This window comes from Acomys minous, assembly GCF_964271855.1.
Source record: "Acomys minous genome assembly, chromosome: 5".
NCBI lineage: Eukaryota > Metazoa > Chordata > Mammalia > Rodentia > Muridae > Acomys > Acomys minous.
Window position 1 is genome coordinate 22,592,941 of NC_140494.1, and position 14,239 is coordinate 22,607,179.

Sequence of the window (14,239 nt, forward strand, 5' to 3'; positions counted from 1 at the left end):
GATGGAGGTTGCACACAGGCAGCAATTAGTGAATGATAAAGGATGCAATGAGGAACACAGAAGCCAAACATGGTCTCAGCTCGCCCACTGAGGACGGTGCAACCATGTTACCTTTGAGTGATAGCCTGCTGATGAAGATTGGGATGGGGCTATTAATTTATGGGTCGAGGCTGTGTTCTGTAGACTACTGTGAATATTGAATTTTTTACAAGTAGGAGCAAACAGAAAAACCATGGCTTTGCCTGAATTTCCGTTTAGAGAAAAAGCAGAGCTGAACCCTTAGAGGGGCAGTGATAGTCAGTGTTTTAAATGACTATAGCCTAATGTTGCTGATTTGTTCAATGTGATATTTACACTTGAATCTGGCAGAGTTCTCACAGAAGAAGGGCAGATAAAGTGCTTTAAGAAGTAAGGAAAAAAAAAAAAAAACACAGTGGAGTAGAAATGTGCATAAGGAAAGCAGAAGTATCCACCTAAAAGATAAAAGAGATTTGGATTGCAGAGAGCCGGGTTGGGCTGGGGAGCACAGGTGGCTGATGGAGTGCTGTTCCAGGCATTTCTCACAGAACAAACATCGAGGAGCTAGAAAAACACAGCAGATGCATAAAGAATAGCAATTAGTTCCATTTGGCTGAAGTCAAGCATGGAGCAATAATGGAAAATAAGGTGGAAAGTGTAGGCTTCCAAGCTGGGCTCATGGCAGAAGGCTCACTTGGGAAACCAGCAGGGTGTCTGCAGCGGGGGCCTGGGTCAGGGAGGGAGCAGGTAATCAGGGCAAGAGTAAAACCCTTGGAGCTCGGCTGACCTTCATGGTAGGTGGCTAAATGTCTGTTTTACAGGCATTAGTTTTTATCTAGAGCAGGTTGGTACCCAAGGAGGAGGAGGAGGAGGGGGAGGAGGAGGATGTGACAAGCAGAGAGTGAGAGTGAGGAACAGTATGTAAACTCAGCAGGGATGCTGGTAGGTGTGGCGAGCGTGTTCAGTCTTAAGTAGAGTGACCTCTGGCTAAGTGATGGACAGTCTATGCCGACTGAAGCCTGCACTGTGGTCCTGTCTTAGAAGCGTTCTAGGGGGACAGGAGGAAGCTGAAGCAGATGTTCGTAGACGGCCACCAGTAGGAGTTAGGGGAACGCTTTGGGGTCAGACAGAGCTTAAAGGAGTAAACACTCACGCTGTGTGGAGTTTGAGTCTGCTGGCTTGGGAGCATTGAGTGTGGGAGAAGGCGGGGGCTGTTTATTGGTCACAAGTCCTCAGTACAGAAAGAGCTCTGGAAAACAGAGACTGAAGGGATAGTGGGAAGGAGGCCCATAAGCCCAAGACTTCCGGTGTCCTTCCGATGCAGTCAGTAGCTTCTAGGAAGAACGGCGCCCCCTAAGAGGGGACAACCCGAAGGCTCCACAAAGCCACGCAACGATGAGAGCTGGTAAGGTGACCTGAGGGACACAACTCAGACAGTGCAAACAGCAGGAACCCCTGCCAGGTGTCAGAAAGGAACGGTGAGAGATGGGAGGCAGGCTGCCTTCTCAGCTCCACTGAGATGCTTCCTAAGCCTCAGTTTCCCCACCAGTCAAGTGAGCTTCAAAGGACACCCCAGGTGCCAATAAACTGTGATCTGTTAAAAATTTGCCCAGATACAAAGGTATTAAACAAACAGTCTCTGGGCAAACAGTATAGAGATATTTCTGCACCCCCGGGAGGAAAAATGAGGTGGTAATCCTCCCCTGCTTCCTAAACAGTCCCTGCCTTAGGATGCCTGAACTTGATGATGGTGCAGAGCCGTATGCATCTGGCAGATACCAGCCTCCTACCCTGCCCCCCTTGGTGCTGAGAATGAAGCACACTGTGCCATGGAAGTGCTCCTCCAGGATCTCTTGAGTTTGCTCTTTTCCTGGGATAGCTCTATGTGATCCAGACTCAATGGTGGTTATGGCTAATGGCGGAGAACTCTTATCCCCCAATCAGCCACGAGGTTCCAGGGGAAAGCCACTAGTATTCTGTAGTGTCCTGCCTTGCTGAGATCAAATGATTCCATTATTTTCTGGGCTAGAGGGATTCAGTGCATTTTTCTATAAGGTACTTGCAGCTTCTGCTGGGGCTGCCCAGCCCTAGCGTAAATCTAGGAGCCTCTGCGTCCATTCTGGACACAATGTTTGTACATTTGACATTTTGGTAACACTTCCAATGGAGCTGAAGTTGCAAATAGGGAGGAGACTCGGAGTATGAGATTCATACGTGTGAGCAAAAGCACACAGGAGTGAAGAGCCCACTACGAGACGGAGGGGAAAATTAGATTGCTTTTGTCCAAGTAGCCATCTGAATCTGTTCAGTGTCACAATGGAGAGTGTGTGCTTCTCTGCATGCAGTGGGAGAGACCCATATTTTTGCTATAGTTTCTGGAGTTGCTAAACACAACAAGTAGTTCATGTTTGGAAAGGCAGTTCTGAGTCATCAAAAAAAAATTTTTTTTTTTTTTTGTTCAGAACCCTCTATTTGAAAAGAGGCAGGGAGAAAAACATTTGAGAACCCAAATTTGATTCTTAGTACCGGCATGAGGTGGCTTATGACCACCTGTAACTCTTGCGTCCAGGGGTTTGATGCCGTCTTCCAGCCTCCATGGGCACCTGCACACACCAGCACAAGGCATACATTCAGACACACATACACATAAAAGCAAATCTCTTAAAATGGGGGCCGTGCTGCAGATTTGAGAATTCGTTGTAGGACCATTCATTTCCCTATATGTCGTGTGTCTGTCAAAATGTTCCTGCTAATAGTAATTAGACTGTAAACTATGAAAAGTGTCTTACAGAGACAGACAGACCAAAATATAAGCAAATGATTGCTCTTTCTGGGAGGCTTTGAGCTCACTCTAATTTTCCCACCTTCGCAGAATGTATTGGTTTTATTATTATTATTATTATTATTATTATTATTATTATTATTATTGCTAGTCTTTGTAGCCTTAAAAAAAATACGTTTGTTTATTCACACTACATCCCAAGCACAGCCCCCTCCCTCCTTTCCTCCCAGTCCCCCGTGCTACACTCTTATCCCCTTTCCCCTCCCCTTCTTCTCATAAGAGGAGCCCCACCCACCCATATCAGCCCACCCTGACACATCAAGTTGCATCAGGACTGAGTATATCGTCTTCCACTGAGGCAAGACAAGTCAGCCCAGCTAGGGGAGAATGAGCCAAAAGCTGGTCACAGCATCCACGGCAGAGACAGACCCCACTCCACTTACTAGGGAACCCACGTGAAGACCAAGCTGCCCATTGGGTCCATCTGTGTAGGGGGCCTAGGCCCAGACCGTGCCTGTTCTTTGGCTGGTGCTTCATAGTGATTATAATACAGACCTCAGCCTCCCGGCTGTAGAGTCTCACCTGCTTGTTTGCAAAGGAAGCTCGCAGGACCAATGACAGCATTGTCAGGCTTAGTCCTTCCACAAACAGTGGCTGAGAGTTTAACTAGCCCGATGCCACATCAGCGAGGAACTGAACTCGCTCACAATCAGCTCACATCAGCTCACAATGTAGCTGAACTGCCATGTAGTTCACAGAGCTTGTTCTGTTGGGCTGCCCATGAAAATACTGAGCCTATCCCAAAGGCCAAACTATCAGAAACATTAAAAAGATTTCTCCATTGTTCCATGATCTCTGGGGTAAGTGTGCAAAGTATAACATCAAACATGCCTTGAGTGATGGGAGCATCAAAAATAAGGTAGCCCCAAGCTGAGTATGGTCGTGAGTACCTATAATCCCAACACTCTGGAGACAGAGGCAGGAGGATCATGCATGATTTTGAGGCCAACCTGGACTACATAGTAAGAACTAAACCAGGGAAATACAGCAAACTAATAAGATGGCAATAAGATAATTCCTTTGAAAGGGATAGTATTTATGTAACATGTAAGTTTTAACACCTTTATTTTTAATACTCACACCAGAGAATCCCATTTGAGAGTGCATTTATACTCATGAATCCATTTTCCAAGGTAAAAATATTCCTGGCATCGCCATCACTGTGGTGCAGGTACCAAGCTGCCTGCAGATTGTAGACACTCAGATCGCCTTCACTGCTACCAGCAGGACCCACAGCTCTCTCTGCTGCAGGCATCCATGCAGGCAATAGCTGAATTCCACAGAGACCAAATGCCTGCGGGTACATGTGTGTGGTATCGCCAGCTGCCTGGGCTTGTGGCAGAGCCCCGTTGAGCCTCGGGAGAGCATGTCCCCTGATGACTCCATGCACAGACTGACACTTTGCAGACAGCATTTCCTCCTGCCTTGCTACCTCTTCTTTGGATGATCATACACTATTTGAGCAATGCTGCTATTCTGGAGACCCCTGGTATCATTAAGGTGGGCACAGAGCCAGAGATTTCTTGCCCAAACTTTGTTTTTCAACCTTTGTGACCCGAGTTTATCTTTTTGCATGCATTTTGTAAGTGGAGCCAAATTGTATCATTACCTGAAGCATTACGAACCATTTATAAACTTGACCAGATTATGCCAGCCCAAACTTGAAAACAGTTAAAAAATGAGGTTGTATTTGGAAGGGCCCAGAATCACAAATACCCCGTTCTTCTTCCACACTAAGAGTTAAGACCTAATTGTCTGTTCATCCTCTTTTCAACTGATGGCATCTTATTTTAAAAAAACTTTTTTTTATGCCCAGTCTTTTAAAAACAAAGGGTTAGAGTTGATGGCAGTGTGGAAGATGTCATTTTGCTTTAAATTATTATGAGCAAAACAGCACACTTAATACATAGATATTATGTATGAGACGGCATTTAAAAACAAAAAATGAATGTATGGATATATGGTTTTGAAAAGCAGAAAGGAATTCAGAGGAAACCCACAGGTGGCATAAATGAGGGGCTGTAGAAACTCTTCACTGTCTTGTCTCCACCCTTGCCACGCGCGCCTTTCATCTGCACTGTCTCTTTGCTTGTTTTGAATTTTGCTTTTTTATTTTCTTTTTCTGAGATAGGGCCTCACTGTGTAAGACCAGGCTGGACCTAAATTTGTGATATTCGCATCTTCACTTCCCACATGCTGAGATTATAGGCATGTGTGCCCCGGGGTTTGTTTTCATAATATCCTTGCTGTTGTGTGTATAATCATACTACTTTTTTAAATGAAATATTTTTATGTTATTATAAAATGTTTGTAGACATGGTGTTAATGGCTGTATAGGCTTCCTTGTAATGGACAATGCTCCCTAATTACTTAGTTTCCTGTTGTTTGGGGTTTGTATCTCTTCTATTTACATAAATTACACAGTTCGTTTATGAATCGCCCTCTTCCCACATTTGGAATTGGTTCTTTGAATATCTTCCTTGACTTAAATTTCTTCCCTTGTATTAGATGGGATTACATTTCTAATAAACTTCTCACATATAGTAAAGTCGGTTTCTAATGGTGTTTTGAACTGCCAGGTTTATACCGTAAGCCTGTGATTTTAAGCTGGTATGTAATGTTCTGGTCTGATTTGAATGTACACTGTTAATAATGTTGAAATTTTCTCCTGTTGTTCATGAGGAAAGAAACGTTGGTTTATATCTTTTGTCTGTTTATTTGTGCAGAGGCTAAATGTTTTCCTAAACTCTGTATGGCCACTGTGTCACTATTTAATCGTTGCCCCATTTGTAGACTTTTTCAAAATAATTCTTATGTTTTCGCTTCATTTTCTTTCTTGTTTTTTTTTTAATCTCTTTTATATGTATGAGTACATTATCTTTATGCACACCAGAAGAGGGCGCCAAATTGTATTATAGATGGTTGCGAGCCACCATGTGGTTGCTGGGAATTGAACTCTGGAAGAGCTCTTAACCGCAGTGTTCTTAACCACTGGGCCATCTCTTCCCTCCTTATTTCATTTTATTTATCTGTATGAATTTTTCTACTTTTAGTATACAAAATAATCTCTTTTAAGCTTAAAATTTTCTCCCATTCATTTAGTGTGTGTGTGTGTGTGTGTGTGTGTGTGTGTGTGTGTGTGTGTGTGTGTGTGTGTGGCCTTATCACAGGACTGCTAAAATTATAGATATTTGCCACCATACTCGGCTGTTTATATGGCTCGAACCCCAGGCTTGCACAACTAGTGCCTGTACCCACAGAGCCATCTCTCTGGCCTGGAACGTCTCTACTTTAAAGAGTTCATATTTTAGCAAGGCTCTGTGGTGCACAGCCTTTAATACCAGCAGAAGCAGAAGCAGACAGATCTCTGTGAGCTCAAGACCAGCCTGGTCTACATAATGCATTCCAGCAAGGGCTATATAGAGATGCGGGGGGGGGGGGGAGGAGGGAGAGAGAGAGACAGAGACAGAGAGGCAGAGAGAGAGAGAGACAGAAACAGAGAGACAAAGAGAGAGAGAGAGAATATAAAATAGTTTATATACTTGTCAAATTTAGTGACTATTTCTGTTTTTTTTAAACATATATCTATTGTTTCTTGGTCTTCTGCTTTTTCCATTTCAAGCTTATCTGTCAGCATCACCCTTCTTTTCCCTTACTAAGTTGACCAGAGGTAAACATAACTGTCCTCTGATCTATGACACCCTTCTCATTTGCTCTGAGGCACTCCCCAGATCTCCAGGGCAAAGGTAGATCTTGTCTTCCTTTGTTGAAAACAGATCCACTGGCTTAGGAGCCCCCAGAGCCCATCGCCTAGGACAGACTGGGGCTTTCATTTGAATATTGTCTTAACTTGTACATCCAGTGCCTGTGTTAGTCAAGAGTCACCAGCCACAGATCGCCTCTAAGAGATGAGCTGGATGGTGGTGGTGAGTTTAGCTTTGGGTTTAAATCCTTTGGCCTTATCACTCAACAGCTCTGAGTGCTTTGCTCCTTGGTCCTTCACTTTATTGCTATGTGCCTGTGTACCGTCTAGCATGAATACTTACTGAAAGACCTTCCACAAGCTAGTCACGGTAGTACGTGCCCGCAATCCCAGCCCTTGGGAGCCTGAGGCAGGAAAATGATGATTCTGGGCTGCATAGTGAGATCTTGTCTCAAAAAGGCACTGCAGTGACATATAAGGAAGAGGGGAGCAATGGACACTTGGTGCCTAAGAATGGCTCTAATGCAGAAGAGCTGAGGCGTGGACAGTCTCATTTCACTACAGCTCTCTTCCCTCCCGTGGCCGTTTTCTCTGTGCCTTTGCTGGACACAGCCCCGTCACACACACACACACACACCCACACACCCCTCAGCGTCACAGTTGAAGAGTCTGACTGTGATGGGCTCACACTCATAATGGCCTGTTGAGTTGTTTTTAGTGACAGCTTTGGTTTGCTACATACCTCGTTGGCTTGCTTGCCAACCATCTAGATGTGATCCCTCCTCACCTATTCGAGCCAGAACACATTCAGTGTTCCTGAGACTTCAGAGAGCATGCCTGTATTGTTTGTTATATAAAGCTAACCTACCTTGTTGTTTTCTCATATTAAGAAGTGTAAATCTACTTCATATTAATGGAGCTATTTTGGTAATAGATAAGCAATTTTGGTTCTGTTTAGGGAGTAGATTCAAAGTTTTCATGACTTCATTTGAGCTTTACTTCCTTCTTATCAATATAGTCATTTTAATTATCTACATAAAATATTTCTTTTCTCTCAAAAAAAACATATATCTATTTAGAATTTGGCTTATTCACATGTTCTAAGCTACTCTTTCCCCACTAGTGAAGCAATTTACCCCCAAACAATTCATTTTGCTCATATTGTATCATGATATTTTCTTAATTATATATTGCTTATGATTTTATTTTAGAATTCTCTATGCTATCATATTTATCTATGTGTCATTTTGAGGCAATATTGCAATATTTTAATTATTATACCTTGATAGTATGCCTCACTATAGTTTGAGCATTCCTTCTTTATTCTCTTTCAATGCTTTATTCAATAGTTAGCTTAGGTAAAAACACAGGCCTTAAGGTTTGGGCTATAACCCAGTGGCTAGCACTTATCCAGCATCTTGCTATGAGTTTCTGAGTTCTGTCCCTAGTGTACATGTGCGCGCGCACACACATACACACACTTGCATATACAGGACTTAAAGGCTCTGAGCTATCTCAGCTAATGTGTAGGCTTATCCATTGACTGGCTATAGGATCTTGAGGAATTGAAATGATTTAGTTTTGCCGCATAAGTTTGCTAAGAGGCTCATATGAGGTAATATGTATATACCGTGATAAAGATAGTGTTTGACATCTAGTAAGGAGTTGATGAATGCAAGCTCTTCTATCTCACCAGTGATAACCACGTTGTCTCCTTTCCTGCTACAATAACTCATTTCCACAGCATGTCTTATGCACTATCCAGAACTTCTAAAAACAATTTAAAATAATAATAGTGCACAGCCTAACTAAGAACAAGCAAAGATGCCCCATCTCTTCCATTTAGTGCAGCTATCAAAACGTTAGACAGAATGAATAAAGTAGCTTGTGAAGACTCAAAGATCCTCTGGGATGGAACATCAGAATCCAGATCTGCCATCAAAATGGCAGGGAGTGTATTTGCTTTGTTAGCTCCAGCATTTCTCCACCTGAGCTCAGCATGGCTTGTAATTGGAAAGAGGGCATTAGTGCATGGAGGCTACTGACATCACAAGTCCCGGATTCCCGGTCAAACAACATGGAACGAGTTAGGTTTGTCTTTTATTTGTTTTTGGTTTTTTATCTCATCATGTAGCATAGGCTGGCTCCAAATTCACAATATTTCCTACACACACACACACACACACACACACCCCACACACACACACCTATATATGCCACCATGAGACTATTTGGAGGGTTTGAGTCGAAGAATACAGAGAAATAGAAATGAGTTTCTTAAATGCTGGGAGAAACCATTTCTCACTTCTTTTCTGTTTCTCTGTATTCTTAGATTCAAAGCCCCACATAGTCTCATGGTGGCAGTAATAGCAGAGGAGACAACAGGGCTCCGAACCTGGAGCCAGAATTCTTTTCCCTGGGGAAAGGAACCCTGCTCAGAAGACTTTGTCGCTTTTACTCACTCTGTCTGTCTTCCCACTACTTATTCCTGATCAGGGTCATCTGGGCAAGTACTCTGACACAGAGCAAAGTCCTAAACTTCTTGGCAACTGCAAAGTGACGTGTCCCGGAGATAGTGCAGAGAAAGGAGCTTAGGGAAACAACCACTCTGAGTTCATGAACTCCTGGGATCATGCCCTGACTATATGTACAGAATTCTAACCATATATAACGTGCATCAGCCATAGAGAATTGAACTATATTAAAGACAACCATGGCAGGGCCACAGAAGACATAGAAAAGTATAGGGGATACAGATTGAACGAGGCCTGTAAATTCTCAGAAAATTCTATTTGGAATAGGCTAACAACTCACAGCAGCCAGCTTGTAACCAATCAGGTCTTTGTATGGGAAACAATAAAATTCAGTTTTAAAAGGACCAAGTTCTCATAAGAGCTTCGAACATCTGAATCCAACACAAAATTCCTCAGCATATAAACAAGATATGAAGCTATAGCTTAATATACTTGAGGGGTTTTTTCCAAATTTGAGATGATTGTGCTATTAACAAATCTATACCTGGATGAATAGAGTAGAAACAAAAGTGAGACCCAAGGGAAACAATGTGGTCATTTCATGCCATTTAGTCTGTGTTCCAAAGCACCCAGGTATAGAGTACCTCACCAGACAGCAGAAATCACAGGTATTTTTTTTAAGTATGTGCTGGGAAGAGGGCTCAGAGGTTCAGAGCACTGGTTGCTCTTCTCGAGGCCCCAGGTTCTGTTCTCAGCACCCACATGGTAGTTCACAATCATCTGTACCTCTGGTTCCAGATGATCTGATGACATCTTTGATCTGCACAAGCACCAGACACATATGTGAGACACAGACATACTTGCACACAAAATGCATATACACCTAAAATAAATAAAAAATTTAAATAAATATATAAGGAAACTTTAAATTGTCATAAAACAGCAACAGTTCTATGAAAGAAAGAAGTATCTTTCATGAACACAGACATCAGAATTATCAATAAAATAGTAGCAAAGCTAACACAGCAATATATCTTAAAAGACCAACACTATACAACATAGCAGTTTTTATCCTGGATGTTCCAGGTTTGGTCAGTGTTTTTAAAAATCAGATTATTGTACAATATTGACAGTCTATAAAAGGAAAACCACATGCTCACAAAGCAAAATTCAGAGAAAATTTCAGAAAAATTCAATTTCCACTTCTCATAATCAGGAATCCCAAACTAGTAAGCAGGATTTATGAGCATCCCACAGCTAAGTGCTTAATAGTGAGTGACTGGAAGCTTCACCTGAGGTCCAGAACAAGGCCCTGCTATCCGTGCCCATCAGTCACATTCTGTTAACACTCAGCATCCTGGGTATATAATGAGACCAGGAAAGGAAATTACAGACCCCCCAAATGAAAACAACCAACAGGGCCAAGGAGAGAGCTCAGCAAGTAAAATCTGCTTGCTACACAAACCTGAAGACTTGAGTTCTGTTACCAGAACTTTCATAAAATGCCTGATGCTGTGGTCCTCTTCTTTAATCAGCACTTCTCTGATGAGATGGGAAACTGAGACAAAGGGATGATGGCAGGCTCATAGGTCAGCGAACCTGGACCATTCACCTGCCCAGAACCAAGAGACCCTCAGAGGCAAGTGGACAAGAGCTGACTCTGGAAAGTTATCCGCTGACCTCTACACACAACCTAGATACACAATGCTCTCATACACACACACACACACACACACACACACACACACACACACATTATAAAAATAAATAAAAGGAAGAAAAGAAAATTATCCTGTTCACAGGTGATATGATTGTTTACAAAGTAATTCCAAGGACTCTACACAACCATCCTAGAACTAAGTTTAGTAAGATTACAGAAGACAAAATCAGTACCCAGAAGTCATTGTACAGGCTAGAGTGATGACTCTGTGGTTAAGAGCATTGACTGATCTAAAGGACCAGGGATCAATTTTCAGCACCTACACATTGGCTTACAACAGCCTTTAAATCCAGTCCCAGGGGATCCTGTGTCCTGTTCTGGCCTCCTCAGGCATCAGACATGTACATGATATGTGTGTGTCTGTGTGTGTCTGTGTGTGTGTATGTATGTATGTATGTATGTATGTATGTATGTATGTATATATATATGTATATGTGTATATGCATATATATACATAGGTAGGTAGGTAGGCAAGTAGGCAGGTAGTAGGAAGATAGATAGATAGATAGATAGAATATAGATATAGATGTATATATCTTTATGTATATGTACATATATGTGCAAACAAAAGTTAATTGTACACTAGCAATGAATAGTACTAAATAGATATTTAAATACAATTTTCAATAGCTCCAAAAAGATGAAACGCTTAGCTCCAAGCGTTCTCTTCTCTGATTTCTCCTTCTTGACCCATTTGCTCTGGAGAAGGTCATTTTCATTTCCTGTCTACTCTATACATCTAAAGATGACATGTGATTGAAATACTTGTGGCTTTAAATTTTTACTGAAATCCCATGCCCAAAGGATCAGCATCCCTTCAAAGAAACCAATCAGTTCTTTTCTGTGCTTGCTTTTCAAGAAATCACTAGACCAAAAATGCTACCCCTAGCCATGTGAATGCTAAGCCACCCTAAGTCAATGACCTCAGAGGAGGTCAGAAATTTCACGTACCCAAGTACCCCAGCTATGACACACCCACCCTCATGTGCCCCACAGTAGCCTTGCCCACTGAAGGACTAAGGCTTTCATCTAGAGTCAGAACAGAAAGTCATCTCTTTAAGTTAAGACACAAGTTGGCCTACCCTTCCCCCTCCTCCCCCCTGCCCCCCCCCCCTTGCAAACCTCCTATCTGTGCACAGGCAGGCTCATTCCACACAGTGGGGATCCTAGATTTTTGAATGAATATGCTTTACCATGGAAATTCTCTGTGTGTCTTTCTGGTGTATAGCTCCTTTCCAGGAATCAACATCATTGTTGGAGAAAGTGTGTTGGTTTCCTGTCAACCCTCCCTTGACTGCAGTCAGGCAAGGTCAGCTGGTGATTCCTCAGTATTTCCCCTGAATTCTGAGTCAGGTGCTGGTGGGACAGCTGTGTGCTACTGCCTCTCAGCCACTGTTCTGTAGCAAACATTATCTGGGGCTGGTCAAATATTATGTCAAAGAGACAGGAGTGATAATTGTATCCAGTCTCTGCCTTTGATCATTTGGAAGGAGTAGGATCAATATAAATGCATCTCCAAGCTTCCAGAATTGTTACATGTGTCCATACAATATACTTGTGATTGGCTTAAGCTTGGAATTAAGTAACCCATAACAGCTACTTTAACAGGGCTAGTGAGAAGACCCAGCAGGTAAAGATGTTTGCCACCAAGCCTGGCAACTTGAGTTTAATCTTTGGCACCCACATGGTGGAAAGAGAGAATCAACTCCTACAAATTTTCCTCTGACTTCTACAAACACACTCTGACATACTTGCATTACTCCTCTCTATGGCCCTCCACCCAAAAAAATTTAATTAAAATTGCAAAAAATCATGCTAATATAAGTAATGATCAAATATATATATATATAGGTTGTCCTCTGAGGATGTGTTTAAGCTGCAGGATGACTGGCCCATGGGTCTTAACATCACACATAACCTCATTCTCCAACAAAATGAGGTACAGATTTATATGCCAAATAATAAGCCCATATCTCTCCAGCCAGGCAGCTAGACAGGGGACCCTTCACCATCTCCATAATTTATTCAATGGGAGAACTTCACATTTTGTTCATATGTATCCTAGAAATCATTAGGATCTCTGAGGGTCTTCATCAGGCCCTGCATCACCCATCCTCTCTATCTTCTCCGTCCTCAGTTGCCCCCAGCCCTAGCAATAAATAGAGCCTGTATCCTCAAGATATCTTAAGAGCCAATTCCTTCCATCCTTTCAGTTCTCTGGTACTTACACAAACTTCAGTGTCGCCAGCGCTGAGCATCCGTAGCTCTTCATGGGCTCAGGCAGTTCGGAAATGGCATCCTGCCTTTCCTCAACACCATGGGTTCCAGGGTAGCATGGATGTCTCAGAAAGCAGAGTGTAAGCTCATCCATGGTTTGGGTTTTAATGGAGGAGATGCTGTGGCGAAAATGGAGAGCCCTTGGAAAGGAAAATCACAGTGAGACTGGATGCAGGCGACCTTGAGAGGTACAGGAACTGGAAAGCCAAGGAACGCTGCACGGGACTGGGGGAAGAACTTTAATCTTGGTCAAGACTTGGTAACGGTCCTATAAACAGACCAGGCACAAAACTTTTGTAAATACATTAACTAAAAGCCATGGTTTGAAAACTGGAGCTAGACATGTGTGCCTTGCAACCTCAGCTTTTAAAAAGAAAAAAGAAAAGATTTGGAAAAAAATAGGAAAACAAATTTGTTGAGGATAGATTTGTTTAGGAGAAAGGGGGGAAATTTATTAACTATACGGAAATTAACTTTTGATAATTAGTGTTCTTCTATTTCTCATAAGTAGAAATTGTGAGAAATTTTAATTCTACCTAATGAATGGAAGAAATGCTTCCCCCGGGCTGGGCAGCCCTGGGTGTAATATACTTGCCTCTCCCATCTATACCAATGTTATTTAGTAGTAATATACTTCAAGCCACATACTTAATTAAAATTGTTTAGTAACTCAGTTTAAAAACTAAAGACCAGGAGTCTACCACTGAGCCCCATTCCCAGCCGCCACCACCACCCGCCCTCCCCCAAAAAGAAAAAAGAAAAAAAGAAAAAAATCAAGAGAGGAAAAATGCTTGCTGTTCTGCCAGTAACAGGGTGGCGGCTCAGCACTGCCTGTAGCCCCAGCTTCAGGAGGGCCAACACCTTCTTCTGGCATCCACGGGTGCCTCCATCCATGTAGCATACACACAGAGACAGGTAAATTTAAAAAATGAAATAAAAACTAAAGAGGAACAGGTGAAGCTCATTTTAATAAGCCATTTATTAGACCCAGTTGCTCTGGTTGGGACTGTCTTGATGTAAAATCTATGTCACCAGCATAATGTGAGTGGGGTGTATGACTTTGGGGGGGTGGTGTCCACATGGATGGGATTGGTGCTCTTACACAAGAGGTCTCAGGGATCTGCCTTGCCCCCTTGTTATGTAAGAGGCCAACAGAATGGTAGCATCTATGAAGCAGGGAACAGCCTATCACCAAGTACCAGACC

The 14,239-nt window shown here is 42.6% G+C and overlaps 1 protein-coding gene across 13 annotated transcripts in view; it reads left to right on the forward strand.

Annotated features, from left to right (window-relative positions):
• The window catches only part of KIAA1217, a 797,280-nt gene that overhangs the window by 409,738 nt on the left and 373,303 nt on the right, over positions 1-14,239 (forward strand). The window lies entirely within an intron of this gene.